The sequence below is a fragment of the Cetorhinus maximus genome, chromosome 1 (assembly GCF_964194155.1).
Source record: "Cetorhinus maximus chromosome 1, sCetMax3.hap1.1, whole genome shotgun sequence".
Taxonomy (NCBI): Eukaryota; Metazoa; Chordata; class Chondrichthyes; order Lamniformes; family Cetorhinidae; genus Cetorhinus; species Cetorhinus maximus.
In genome coordinates this window covers 63,258,669-63,271,817 of record NC_135879.1, presented here as the reverse complement: position 1 = coordinate 63,271,817, position 13,149 = coordinate 63,258,669, and the positions used below count along the sequence as shown (strand labels likewise).

At 42.8% G+C, this 13,149-nt stretch overlaps 1 protein-coding gene across 3 annotated transcripts in view; it reads right to left on the bottom strand.

The window, feature by feature from the left end:
• Positions 1–13,149, bottom strand: part of fhip1aa (FHF complex subunit HOOK interacting protein 1Aa) — a 250,298-nt gene that overhangs the window by 176,851 nt on the left and 60,298 nt on the right. For 2 of the 3 annotated variants that reach the window (XM_078541270.1, XM_078541273.1), the window contains exon 1: positions 344–425. The exons of the other annotated variant lie outside the window; for it this stretch is intronic. The gene's annotated coding sequence lies outside the window, so the exon portion shown is untranslated. Of the gene's footprint in view, positions 1–343; positions 426–13,149 lie in introns of those variants that run through there. 3 annotated transcript variants of the gene reach the window in all.

Here is a 13,149-nt window from a genome sequence, read left to right as displayed (position 1 = left end):
TTAGTTAAAAGGAATGAACTGTTTCAGGCCGATCGACATCAAGTTATGTTCTATTTCCAAGTGTTGTGTTCCCACCCCAAGTAAAAACAAAGTTGTATTCAGTGTAACCGAGCTGGTTATCTGAAGGATCTTAAAGGCAATGAACGACTGTCAGGACAACCAAGTGAAGTGCTGTGGAAATCTAACCTCATTGCAATATTTTGTCAATTCCCCTCTCTTCCGTTTGCAAACACATTCTGTCATGACTGTCCTTTCCTCTGGGCAATAAAACCAAACATACTTAACCAATAAAACAACAGAGACAACTGGAAAAGACAGGTGTCGCCGGGAGCAGGTACATTACCTTAAACTAGGCTCTTCCTGTTAAAAAGTGTAAACTTGCTCACATGCACATTGCCGGTAGTTGACCCGGTTTCCCTGCCAGACGGGGTTGAAACTCCTGTGTGGATGATGCACTCCCCTTCCTGATGGGAGAGTAGCTCGACACACAGTTTAAATAAAAGGGATCGAGTTACCCCGATGGGCAAAACCACGCACAAAATGACACAGTATTCCGCTGGTGGATTAGCAGCTGAGGGAGGGAGCAACACACAAACAGTTAAGGGGCTTTAAACCTCTCAAATCCCCAGCTCAGGCCTGCCGAGTGTAGCAAAGTGGGACATTTAAACTTACCCGCTTAAGGCAGCAGAGGCTTTGTAAAATTACTATCGCCACCTTCCCTTACTCCAGTTACTGGGCTCTGCCCACTCCCGGATCACCCCCGGAGTCTTGTTCCTTCTATTTCCCCTTCACTAGGATCAGAAAGCCAGGTGGGTGGGGGAGGGAGAGCTTTCTGCAGTTTCTAATCCCCTGGATCAGGCAGTCACTTCCTCCCAGCTCAAAACACAGATAAGTTGATCAGCTCCTCTGAAAGGCATCTTAGTGACACCGGTTCCCCCGGGGGGGGGGAGGGGGGGGAACGTGTAAAAGGAGAAATGAGAATGATGCCGGTGAGTGGAGGAGTGCCCAGGTTGCGGTAAGTGATGTGCAAAATCCGGTGGGTGGAGCTGTGAAAGTAACCTGTGTTCAGAGAGGAGCGGAACCCAGCCTTACCGGGATAACACCGCCGCCAGAGGGAGCCGCCCCTCCACACACCGGACACCAAGCTCAGTAGGCACTCAGTGCCCAGGCTATGAGACTGGGCTCAGTACCCTGCCACTGGGTTCAGCATGGACTGAGTGTCGGTTATGCTGTCTCTCGGCTCAGCATGGGGCACCCGTGATAAACCAAGATCCAGTTGGGGTTTCGGCGGCTCTGTGTAGATTCACTTAGCACAGAAGGTGCCCCAGTTCATCCTGAGCTCAGTCTCTTAGCATGAGTACCCAGTGCTGAGCCCAGTACCAGGGAGCCAACACTCCGCCCATGCTGAGCCTATGTCAGGGGGCATCATTAATATTCTTCAGGTGGACAAATAGAGCTCAATGGGGTTCTGGGTTGTATATATAAATTCACCCAGAACAGAGAAGACCATTCCACGGCGACCCCCCCCCCCCCCCTCCCCGCCTATGCTGGATCTTTGAGAGAGCTATTCCTTTAGTCCCACTCCTCTGCTCTTTCCCTATATCCTGCATTTTTAACCTTTTCAAGTCTATATCCAATTCCCTTTTGAATGAAACTAGAATCCATTCCCACCACACTTCATGCAGTGCATTCCTATCATAATTCATTGCATGAAAAACTTCCTTCTCATCCCCACAATGGTTCATTTGCTAATTATCTTAAATCTGTGCCCCCTGGATACCGACCCACCTGCCAGTGGAAACAGTATCTTGCTATTTACACTTTCAAAATTCTTCATTATTTTGAACAACTTTATTAGGTCACCTTCTTTGTTCTGAGAAGGACAACCCCACCTACTATAATCTATTCACAGAAACAAAGTCCCTCATCCCTGGTACCATGTGGGTCAATCTCCTCTGCATCCTCTACAAGGCTGTGACATCATCCCTGAAATGTGGTGTCCAGAATTTGACACCATATTCTAGTTGGGATCTAACCTGTGACTTATTGAGGTTTAGGATATCTCCCTTGTATTTGTATCCTGCCTTCATGTAGAAAACCAAGAAACCTGTATACTTTTTTAACAGTGTGAAACAGTTGCCTGAATGAAGAAAAAGGCAAATGTTGATACTGGGGTCAGAAATGGTGCTATTTTTCTGACTATATTCATTGGTGTTTCTTAATTATTGTTAACTTGTTATTGGTAAATCTAGCTAGTCCATTTCCAGATATACTTTTATCATCTTAACTTAAATGGACAATTGTCATCTTTTTAATTCATTCATGGAATATGGGTGTCACTGGCCAGACCAGCATTAATTGCCCATCCCTAATTGCCCTTGTTCAGAGGGCATTTAAGAGTCAACCACATTGCTGTGGGTCTGAAGTCACATGTAGGCCAGACCAGGTAAGGACAGCAGATTTCCTTCCCTAAAGGACATTAGTGAACCGGATGAGTTTTTACAACAATCGGCAATGGTTTCATGGTCATCATTAGACTTTTTAGTTCCAGATTTTTATTGAATTCAAGTTCCACCATCAATTCAAACCTGGGTCCCCAGAGCATTATCCTGGGTTTCTGGTTTACTAGTCCAGCAACAATACCACTACATATCGCCTCCCATTGCTGCCCATTCCTCTCCCATTTAATGTTCTCCCACCAAAGGTTGTCTGAAAGCCATACAGCCATGATGGTGAATGCACACACACACACACACCCCCACCCAACCTCCTTCAGGATCTTACTATTCTTCGGCTACCCTGGAGAGTGAGGGGGACCACAGTCAGCGATGGAGTGATGTTTGCCTCCCATAAACCTTAACCTCCACTCTGCAGAGAAGCAGTTTTAAAAACTTTTTTGACAAACAATATCTGAAGAGGCTGAAGTTCCCAAAGGAGATCATCCAAAATACCTATACTTTGCACAAATGACCTGAAACCTATTTGAAGAAGTTCAACTGCCCCCTCATTTGAAATGAAGATCCCTGTAGTTCTTAACTTCTGTGGACATGGATCCTTTCAGACAGCAAGTGCAGGAATGAATCATATGCATAGATCTACAGCACAAAGATGTACAAGCTAACTAATTAATTTTTGAAAGAGCATCAGACTGAGATACTGAGTATTCAGATGTAGCTTGAAGTCCAGCTCAATGGATTACTGCTAGGCAGAGTACTTGCTTAACTTGGGGTATTTAATGAGTGATGGAAATTGGTACAGTGAGGGAAGAGGTGCTGTTCTGGTCTTATACAGAACAAGGTGTGGTACAAGAGCAGGAGTGAGAGACAGCAAGACCTGGGATTTAGAGGCATTAATTAGATGAGCAGGTAGGTGATTGGTTGCTGATTTTTAATGTTTATTTTTTCTCTCTAAATTTGAGCATTAGTTTAAACTAGTATAAGGGAGAAATGAGCACTGTTTTCATTTTATAGCTTAACTAGTTAAAATACTTGATATAAATAGTCATTTCGTAGTACAGAACTTCAGTATTGTTGACAAAATAGACATGCTGTCAAAGCTTTTCATCTTGCACTCATCAGAATAGATTTGCAAGAATACCAAACCTCAAAAGAAACAACAATTCATACTGCATGAGAAGAGGGTGCTGATTGGTTGGCAAGTGGACTCTGAATGGTAGAGACATTGCTATGGAGAATGCACCAGGCAACAGTTAACTGCTAAGCTATTGTTTAAATTCAAACCAGTCAGGTCAACTCTGATTGGTTATGGCATTGCCATGGGGAATGAACCAGGGAATGGCTGTTCCCCAAACTTTTGTTTAGTTGATAAAAATCACAATGCATGGACATGCTCTTTCTGTTTGCAAAGGACAGTTCCTTGTGTGTGAATATATGTAGCTTCCAGCATGCATAAGTGAGCCACATGTGAGCCTGACTGATAATCTCAAATTTGTTGTTAGTGTAATTCTTCACACAATCAGGATTGTTTAGCAAGTGTTGTCCAATCACAGAACCACATCGAATGTTGGCCACTCTGTTCTGAGCTTTGCGAGTATGGGCTGGTTGAGTACAGTTAGTACTTTGCCTGTTGCGAACAGCCGAAGAGACGTGCTGTTTGATATGATCCACCAGTTGTTGGGATGTACAGCCTACATACCTAGCATCACACTGGCACTAAAATTCCTATACCACAGTGCTCATTTGTGTGGTAGGCAGAATATCTTTTTGGCTTTATGGCAGCATCCCATTAGTGGAGAATACCACTCATGTTGCTATTGCATAATAGCAGTGTGAAATGGCTAGCTTCACCCGTTGCTCAAATTTTGAGACATCTTATCCTTGGTAGTCTGCGGTAGACTGAGCACTTTTCAGGACTGAAAGTGACGGCCTTAGACCCATTCCTGAGTTTGTGCAATATTCAGCAGGCAAAGATCTAATTAGGGTAACCATTATCCCACATGATGGCTTTGATGCACTCTGTTTCAGCATCAAGCTTGCACAGTGAGAAAATGCCAATAAGGCCACTTTTAAAGCACATGGAACTGTAGGAATCCCAATATGTAAATTGACCAGTGAAGGCAGGCTTGTGGTAGACAGTAGTAGAGGACCCATTGGCGGATTTTTCAACTAGCACGCCGAGAAAAGGGAGCAGTCAACTGCTTAATTTCAAATTTGAATTTGAGCGCAGGATGGAGCCCATTAAGGTAAAGAAATTCTTACATGCAGCGGCAGATTCAAATATAGCAAACGTATCATCTACATATCGGAAATATGCAAGGGGTAGGAGGTTAGGGATCATTCTATCAAAGATGCATTTCTTATGGAAACCAATGAAGATGTTGGCGAGAACTGGGCCTTGAGGGGATCCCATGGCAACACCGTCTATTTGGGCATATAATGATGTCATTAAAACTGAACTCAACTCCACAAGTTGCTGAGTTCATAAGTTCAATGAAAACAGGTTCAGACAATGGTAGCACATCTAGATTACCATGATATCGTGACATGGTGCACGTAGAAACATAGAAAATAGGAGCAGGAGTAGGCCATTCAGCCCTTCGAGCCTGCTCCACCATTCATTATGATCATGGCTGATCAACCAACTCAATATCCTGCTCCCGCTTTCTCCCCATATCCTCTGATCCCTTTCGCCCCAAGAGCTATATCTAACTCCTTCTTGAAGACATACAATGTTTTGGCCGCAACTACTTTCTGCGGTAGCGAATTCCACAGGCTCACCACTCTCTGGGTGAAGAAATTTCTCCTCATCTCAGTCCTAAATGGTCTACCCGGTATCCTCAGACTGTGACCCCTGGTTCTGGACTCCCCCACCATCGGGAACATCCTTTCTGCATCTACCCTGTCTAGTCCTGTTAGAATTTTATAGGTTTCTATGAGATTCCCCCTCATTCTTCTGAACTCCTGCGAATATAATCCTAATCGACTCAATCTCTCCTCATATGTCAGTCCCGCCATCCCAGGAATCAGTCGGATAAACCTTCGCTGCACTCCCTCTATAGCAAGAACATCCTTCCTCAGATAAGGAGACCAAAACTGCACACAATATTCCAAGTGTGGTCTCACCAAGGCCCTGTATAATTGCAGCAAGACATCCCTGTTCCTGTACTCGAATCCTGTCGCTATGAAGGCCAACATACAATTTGCCTTCTTTACCACCTGCTGCAACTGCATGCTTATCTTCAACGACTGGTGTACGAGGACACCCAGGTCTCGTTGCACTTCCCCCTCTCTCAATTTATAGCCATTCAGATATTAATCTACCTTCCTGTTTTTGCTACCAAAGTGGAGAACCTCATATTTATCCACATTATATTGCATCTGCCATGCATTTGCCCACTCACTCAGCTTGTCCAAATCAACCTAAAGCATCTCTGCATCCTCCTCACAGCTCACCCTCCCACCCAGCTTTGTGTCATCTGCAAATTTGGAGATATTACATTTAATTCCCTCATCTAAATCATTAATATATATTGTGAATAGCTGGGGTCCCAGCACCGATCCCTGTGGTACCCCACTAGTCACTGCCTGCCATTCGGAAAAGACCCGTTTATTCCTACTCTTTGTTTCCTGTCTGCCAACCAGTTTTCTATCCATCTCAATACACTACCCCCAATCCCATGTGCTTTAATTTTACACGCCAATCTCTTATGTGGGACTTTGTCGAAAGCCCCCTGAAAGCCCAAATAATTCTCACTGCATGTGAAAATCGGCCAAGTCTTTCAAGGATTCAATGTCTTCATTGGATGCTGGTTTGTGGTGGGACAGCTGAAATAGAGGAATTTGAGCTCAGCAAATACCTCTTCCCGTTTGATGTGGGATGACGTCACCCTAAAATTGAAGCCGGGCATGAGAACAAACTCCTTGCTTTCAGAGAGTACATGGTCAGAGATTTACTGAGAATTTGGCAATGTCATTAATTGTGTTGCCACATTCCTTCTGCTTAACTCAGTTTACAGTGTGATTGTGTTTTAAGCAGGTATTGTTTATGGTGTGGCCATTTATTGAGGCAATATAGGGACACAAATGGATCAAATCGAAAAATGAAAAAAAAAAGAAAAATGAAATAAAAAACCCCAGACCAAGCGCAGTGTAGGGCATGGTGTAAATTAGTAACTACTACTAATCTGTTCAACCTCATCCTGCATAAGCACTTGCTTGATCATGGGTCTGTGTCTCACTTTAGCATTATCACTACGCTTATAAATGAACACCGGCATAGCCTTGGGTCTAATACACTCTCGGAGAATATTGATAGATAGCTGTCCTGTTCTTACCTTACCTGTGAGTTGGACTATGTTGTTGATATCCTAAATTTGAACCTTGTTGTACCAACAGCTTTGTCTGCAACTCAGGGAACTTTGGCTCAGAGTTAATGAGCTAGAGTCAAGCTTCAGACACTACGATGCCATGAAGGAGGGAGAAAGTTACCTGGACACTCCCTTCCGAGGGTGGGCACACCCTTAGGCTAGGTTCAGGTTTGGTCTGTGGTCAAGGACAGGAGGGTGTGACTATGAGTGAGGCAGGTATGGGGATCCAGAAGGTAGCACTGGAGGAGCCGTAGACTTTGCACATGCCTAACAGGTTCAAGATCAGCTTATGGGAGCAGGGACTGCAGTGAGGATAAGCAAACTGACAACAGCACCATGGTACAAGGGGCATTCAAGTGAGGGGAGTAAAAAGCAATGTAGTAGTAGGAAGAGGCGGCAGTATAGTTAGAGGGATAGACACAGTTCTGTGCAGCCAAGAATGTGAATCCTGAAGGCTGTGTTACCTGCGCGGTGTCAGGGATGAGGACATCTCCTCGGGGCTGGAGAGAAATTTGCAGTAGGAGGGGAAGGATCCAGTTGTTACAGTCTGTATGAGTACCGCTGACATAGGCACAGCCTCAGAGTAAAGGGAAGACCTTTTAGAACAGAGATGAGGAGAAACTTCTTTAGCCAGAGAGTGGTGAATCTATGGAATTCATTGCCACAGAAGGCTGTGGAGGCCAGGTCATTGAGTGTATTTAAGACCAAGATAGATAGGTTCTTGATTGGTAAGGGGATCAAAGGTTACGGGGAGAAGGTGGGAGAATGGGGTTGAGAAACTTATCAGCCATGATTGAATGATGGAGCAGACTCGGTGGGCCGAATGGCCTAATTTCTGCTCCTATGTCTTATGGTCTTATAGAACAAAGAAAGTGGTTCTGCTAAGGAAATATGAGCAGATGGGACTAATTTTTTAAAAAGTTGAATCACAAAGGTAATAATCTCAAGATTACTACATGAGCCACAAGCAAATTGGCATAGGATAAATAAGATCAAAGAATTGAATGTGTGGCTCAAAGATTGATGTGGAAGTGGGTTTTGATTAGTGAAGCACTGACACCAGTATTGGGGAATGAAGGAGCTGTACCACTGGAACGGCCTTCACTTGAACTTTGCTGGGACCAGTGTCCCGGCGAATTGTATAACCAGGGCAGAGAGGACTTTAAACTAAAGAGTGGGGAGTGTGAGGGGTCACTTGAAGGGTAGCTTAGAAAGTTAACAAGAAAAGACAAGGCAATAGAACAAGGTAGCGATGTGGGGAATGATAACCAGAGTAGATGTGAAGGATCAGGGACATAAAGGTGCACCAGCAAATAGGGTCAGAGTAGGGAAAATTGGTAAAAAGATAGAATTAAAGGCTCTTTACCTGAATAATCACAATGTATGTAACAAAATGGAATAATTGATAGCACAAATTGAAATAAATTGGTTTGATTTGATAGCCATTACAGAGATATGGTTGCAACGTGACCAAGACTGGGAGCTGAATATTCAAGCATATTTGACATTTCAGAAAGACAGGAAGAAAGGAAAAGAAGATGGGGTAGCTCTGTTAATAAAGAATCAGATCAGTACAGTAGTGAGAAATAATATTGGTTGGGAAGATCAAGATGTAGGATCAGTTTGTGTGGAAATAAGAAATAGCAAAGAAAAGAAGTCACTGGTGGGAGTTGTTTATAGGCTCCCTAACAGAAGCTACACTCTAGGATAGAGTATAAATTGTAAATAGTACATAATAGTAAATAGTATAAATTCAGGAAGTTAAAGATGATATCAAATTGAATAAAAAGGTACATGATGCTGTGAACATTAGTGGTAGGCCAGAAGATTGGGAAAATTTTAGAAACTAGCAAAGGACGACTAAAAAAATAATAAAGAGGGAGAAATTAGAATATGAGAGTAAACCAGCAAGAAATATAAAAACACAGTAAGAACTTCTACGAATATATAAAAAGGAAGAGAGTAGCTAAAGTGAGCATTGGCTCCTTAGAAGATGAGACTGAGGAATTAATAATTGGAAATGAGGCAATGGCAGAGTCTTTGAGCAAATATTTTGTAACTGCCTTTACAGTAGAAGACACAAGATCCATCCCAGTAATAAGAATAGAAAGTCAAGGAGCAAAAGGGGGGTGTGAACTTAAAACAATCACTATCATGAGAGAAAAAGCACTCAGAAAACTAATGGGACTAAAAGTTGACAAAGTCTCTTGGACCTGAAGACCTGCATCCTAGGGTCTTAAAAGAAGGAGCTGCAGGGATAGTGGATGGATTGGCTGTAATCTTCCAAAATTCCCTAGATTCTGGAAAGGTCCCAATGGAACGGAAAACCACAAATGTAACATCTCTATTGAAGAAAGGAGGGAGACAGAAAGCAGGGAACTTTATGCCAGTTAGACTAACAACTGTATTTGGAAAATGCTGGAATCCATTATTAAGGAGGTAGTAGCAGGACATTTAAAAATCATAATAATACAACCAAGGAAAGTCAGCATAGTTTTGTGAAGGGAGGGAGGGTCATGCTTCACTAGTACAGGGCATTGGTGAGGCCACATCTGGAGTATTGTGTACAATGCAGGTCTCCTTGTTTAAAGAAAGATGTAAATGCACTAGAAGCAGTTCAGAGAAGGTTTACTGGACTAATACCAGGAATGGATGGGTTGTCTTATGAGGAAAGGCTGAACAGGTTAGGCTTGTATCCACTGGAATTTAGGAGAGTAAGAAGTAACTTGATTGAAAACTTTAAGATCCTGAGGAGTCTTGACAAGGTGGATATGGAGAGGATGTTTTCTCTTGTGGGAGAATCTAGAACTAGGGGGTCACTGTTTAAAAATAAAGGGTTGCTCATTTAAGATAAAGATGAGAAGATATTTTTCTCTCAGAGGGTTGTGAGTCTTTGGAACTCTCTTCCTCAAAAGGTGGTGGAAGCAGAGTCTTTGAATATTGTTAAGGTAGAGCTAGATAGATTCTTGATTAACAAGGGGGTGAAAGGTTATTGGGCATAGGTAGGAATGTGGGGTTGAGGTTACATTCAGATAAGCCATGGTTTTATTGAATGGTGGAGTAGGCTCGTGGGGCAAATTGGCCTACTCCTGCTCCTAATTCATATGTTCATACATATGTAAAGGGAAATCGTATTTGACAAATTTATTAGAGTTCTTTGAGAATGTAACAAGCAGTGTGGATAAAGGAGAACCAGTGGATGCAGTGTTTTTGGATTTTCTAAAGACATTTGATAAAGTGCCACCTAAAAGGTTACCACACAAGATAAAAGCTCTGGTGTTGGGCATAATATATTAGCATGGATAGAGGCTTGACGAACTAAAAGGAAACAGAGAATCGGGATAAATAGGTCATTTTTATGTTGGCAAACAGTAAGTAGTGGGGTGCCACAGGGATCAGCGTTGGGGCCTCTATCAGCCTATATTAGAGACTTGGATGAATGGACCGTGTGTGAATGGACCGCATGTGTTATAGCCAAATTTGTTGTTGATACAAAGATAGGCAGGAAAGCAAGCTGTGAGGAGGGCACAAATAGTCTGTGAAGGGATGTAGAAAGGTTAAGTGAGTGGGGAAAAGACCTGACAGAGTATAATGTGGGAAAATGTGAGTTTGTCCATTTCAGTACGAAGAATAGTAAAACTGAATATTATTTAAATGGGGAGAGACTGCTAAGGGATCTGGGTGTCTTTATACATTAATCTCAAAAAGTTAGCATGCAGATATAGCAAGTAAATAAGAAGGCAAATTGAATGTTCATCTTCATTGCAAGGGAGATGGAGTGTAGAAGTAGGAAAGTCTTGCTACAACTACGTAGGGCATTATTGAGACCCCACCTAGAATACTGTGTACAATTTTTGTTCCCTTACTTAAGGAGAGAAGGTTCACTCAGTTGATTCCTGAGATGAAGGGTTTGTCTTATGAAGAAAGGTTGAGCAGGTTGAGCCAATACTCATTGGAATTTAAAATAATGGGAATGAAACATATAAATTCTGTGGGGCAAGGTAGGTGCTGAGAGAATGATGGGGATTTCTAGAATTAGGGCACAGTTTCAAAATAAGGGGTCTCCCATTTAAGGTGGAGATGAGAGGGAGTTACTTGTCTCAGAGTCATTGATCTTTGGAATTCTCTACTTCAGAGAGCAATGGAGGCTGGGTTATTGAATATATTCAAGGCTGAGTCAGACAGATTTTTGATCAACAAGTGAGTCAAGTGTTATTGGGGCAGGCATGGAAGTGGAGTTAAGGCCACAGTCAAATCAACTATGATCTTTTTGAATGGTGGAAAGCAAGCTTTCCTGCCTATCTTTGTATCATCAGCAAATTTGGCTATAACACACGCGGTCCATTCACACACGGTCCATTCACCCAAGTCTTTAAATTAAGCCCAGCTTAATGGGCTGAATGGCCTGCTCCTGTTCCTATTTCTTATGTTCTTATGTAATGATATTGGGGCTTAGAAGTTTAATATTAGGACATGTTGCGTAAACCTGACTTGTGTTCCCTTAAGCATAAAAGATTGAGGATTGATCTGATAAAGGTATTTAAAATGTTAAAGGGATTTGATAGAGTAGCTACGGAGGGGGTAGTGGTGGAATCAAAAACAAGGGAATATATTAAAATTAGAACTGGACAATTAGGAGTGAAATCAGAAAATACTTTTTCACACAAAGAGGAATAGAAATTTGGAATGCTGTCCTCGAAAGTCTGTGGATTCTGGATCAGGTGGAACTTTTAAGCCTGAAATACATAGATTTTTGTTAGGTAAGAATGTCAAGGAGTATGGAGCAAAGCCAGGAAAATGAAATTGAGGTCCAAATCAGCTACGATCTAATTGAACGGTAGAACAGACCCGAGGGGTTGAATGGTCTCCTATTATTTCTAATGCTTCTATGCTTCAGTGCAACTGGATGTAATATCACAGCATGACAGGGCTGTTGGTTTATACAGAAGCCTGGTTTTCCCAAAATAAGGGGTGCCACCAATGAAACTCTCATTGCTATAAGAGGCCTTTTCATTGATGCAGCCTCATATATAATCAACATGTCTGTCATCAACATCATTGCATCATGCATGTCAATATCCACCATCCTGGTAGCTTCAAGAATAGTTCTATTCTAAAACAGTCAAATTTTCCAGCAATATTTCATGGTTCTGACCCTAAATTTAGCTGGTTGCTGGGGGACCAGGTATACCCTCTACACTTTGGCTGATGACCCTGATGCATTTTCCAAGGGCCAACATTGAGGAGAACTACAAAATTGACCAGGGTCATAATTGAGCGCACCATGAGGACTCTAATGTCATGCATCAGATGCTTAGACCCATCATGAAAAGTATTGATAAAAGCAAAAAACTGCGGATGCTGGAAATCCAAAACAAAAATAAAAATACCTGGAAAAACTCAGCAGGTCTGGCAGCATCTGCGGAGAGGAATACAGTTAACGTTTCGAGTCCATATGACTCTTCAACAGAACTAAGTAAAAATAGAAAAGAGGTGAAATATAAGCTGGTTTAAGGGGGTGGGTGGGACAGGTAGAGCTGGATAGAGGGCCAGTGATAGATGGAGATAGCCAAAAGATGTCATAGACAAAAGGACAAAAAGATGTTGAAGGTGGTGATATTATCTAAGGAATGTGCTAATTAAGGGTAGAAAGCAGGACAAGCAAGGTACAGATAGCCCTAGTGGGGGTGGGGTGGGGTGAAGGGAAGGAATCGAAATAGGCTAAAAGGTAGAGATAAAACAATGGATGGAAATATATTTAAAAATAATGGAAATAGGTGGGAAAAGAAAAATCTATATAAATTATTGGGGGAAAAAAGGGGGATCGGAAAGGGGGTGGGGATGGAGGAGAGAGTTCATGATCTAAAATTGTTGAACTCAATATTCAGTCCAGAAGGCTGTAAAGTGCCTAGTCGGAAGATGAGGTGCTGTTCCTCCAGTTTGCGTTGAACTTCACTGGAACAATGCAGCAGGCCAAGGACGGGCATGTCGGCATGAGAGCAGGGTGGAGTGTTGAAATGGCAAGTGACAGGGAGGTCTGGGTCATGCTTGCGGACAGATCGAAGGTGTTCTGCAAAGCGGTCACCCAGTCTGCGTTTGGTCTCTCCAATGTAGAGGAAACCGCATTGAGGGCAACGAATGCAGTAGACTAAATTGAGGGAAGTGCAAGTGAAATGATGCTTCACTTGAAATGAGTGTTTGGGCCCTTGGACGGTGAGGAGGGGGGAAGTAATTGGGCAGGTGTTGCACCTTCTGCGGTTGCATGGGAAGGTGCCATGGAAGGGGGTTGAGGTGTAGGGGGTGATGGAGGAGTGGACCAGGGT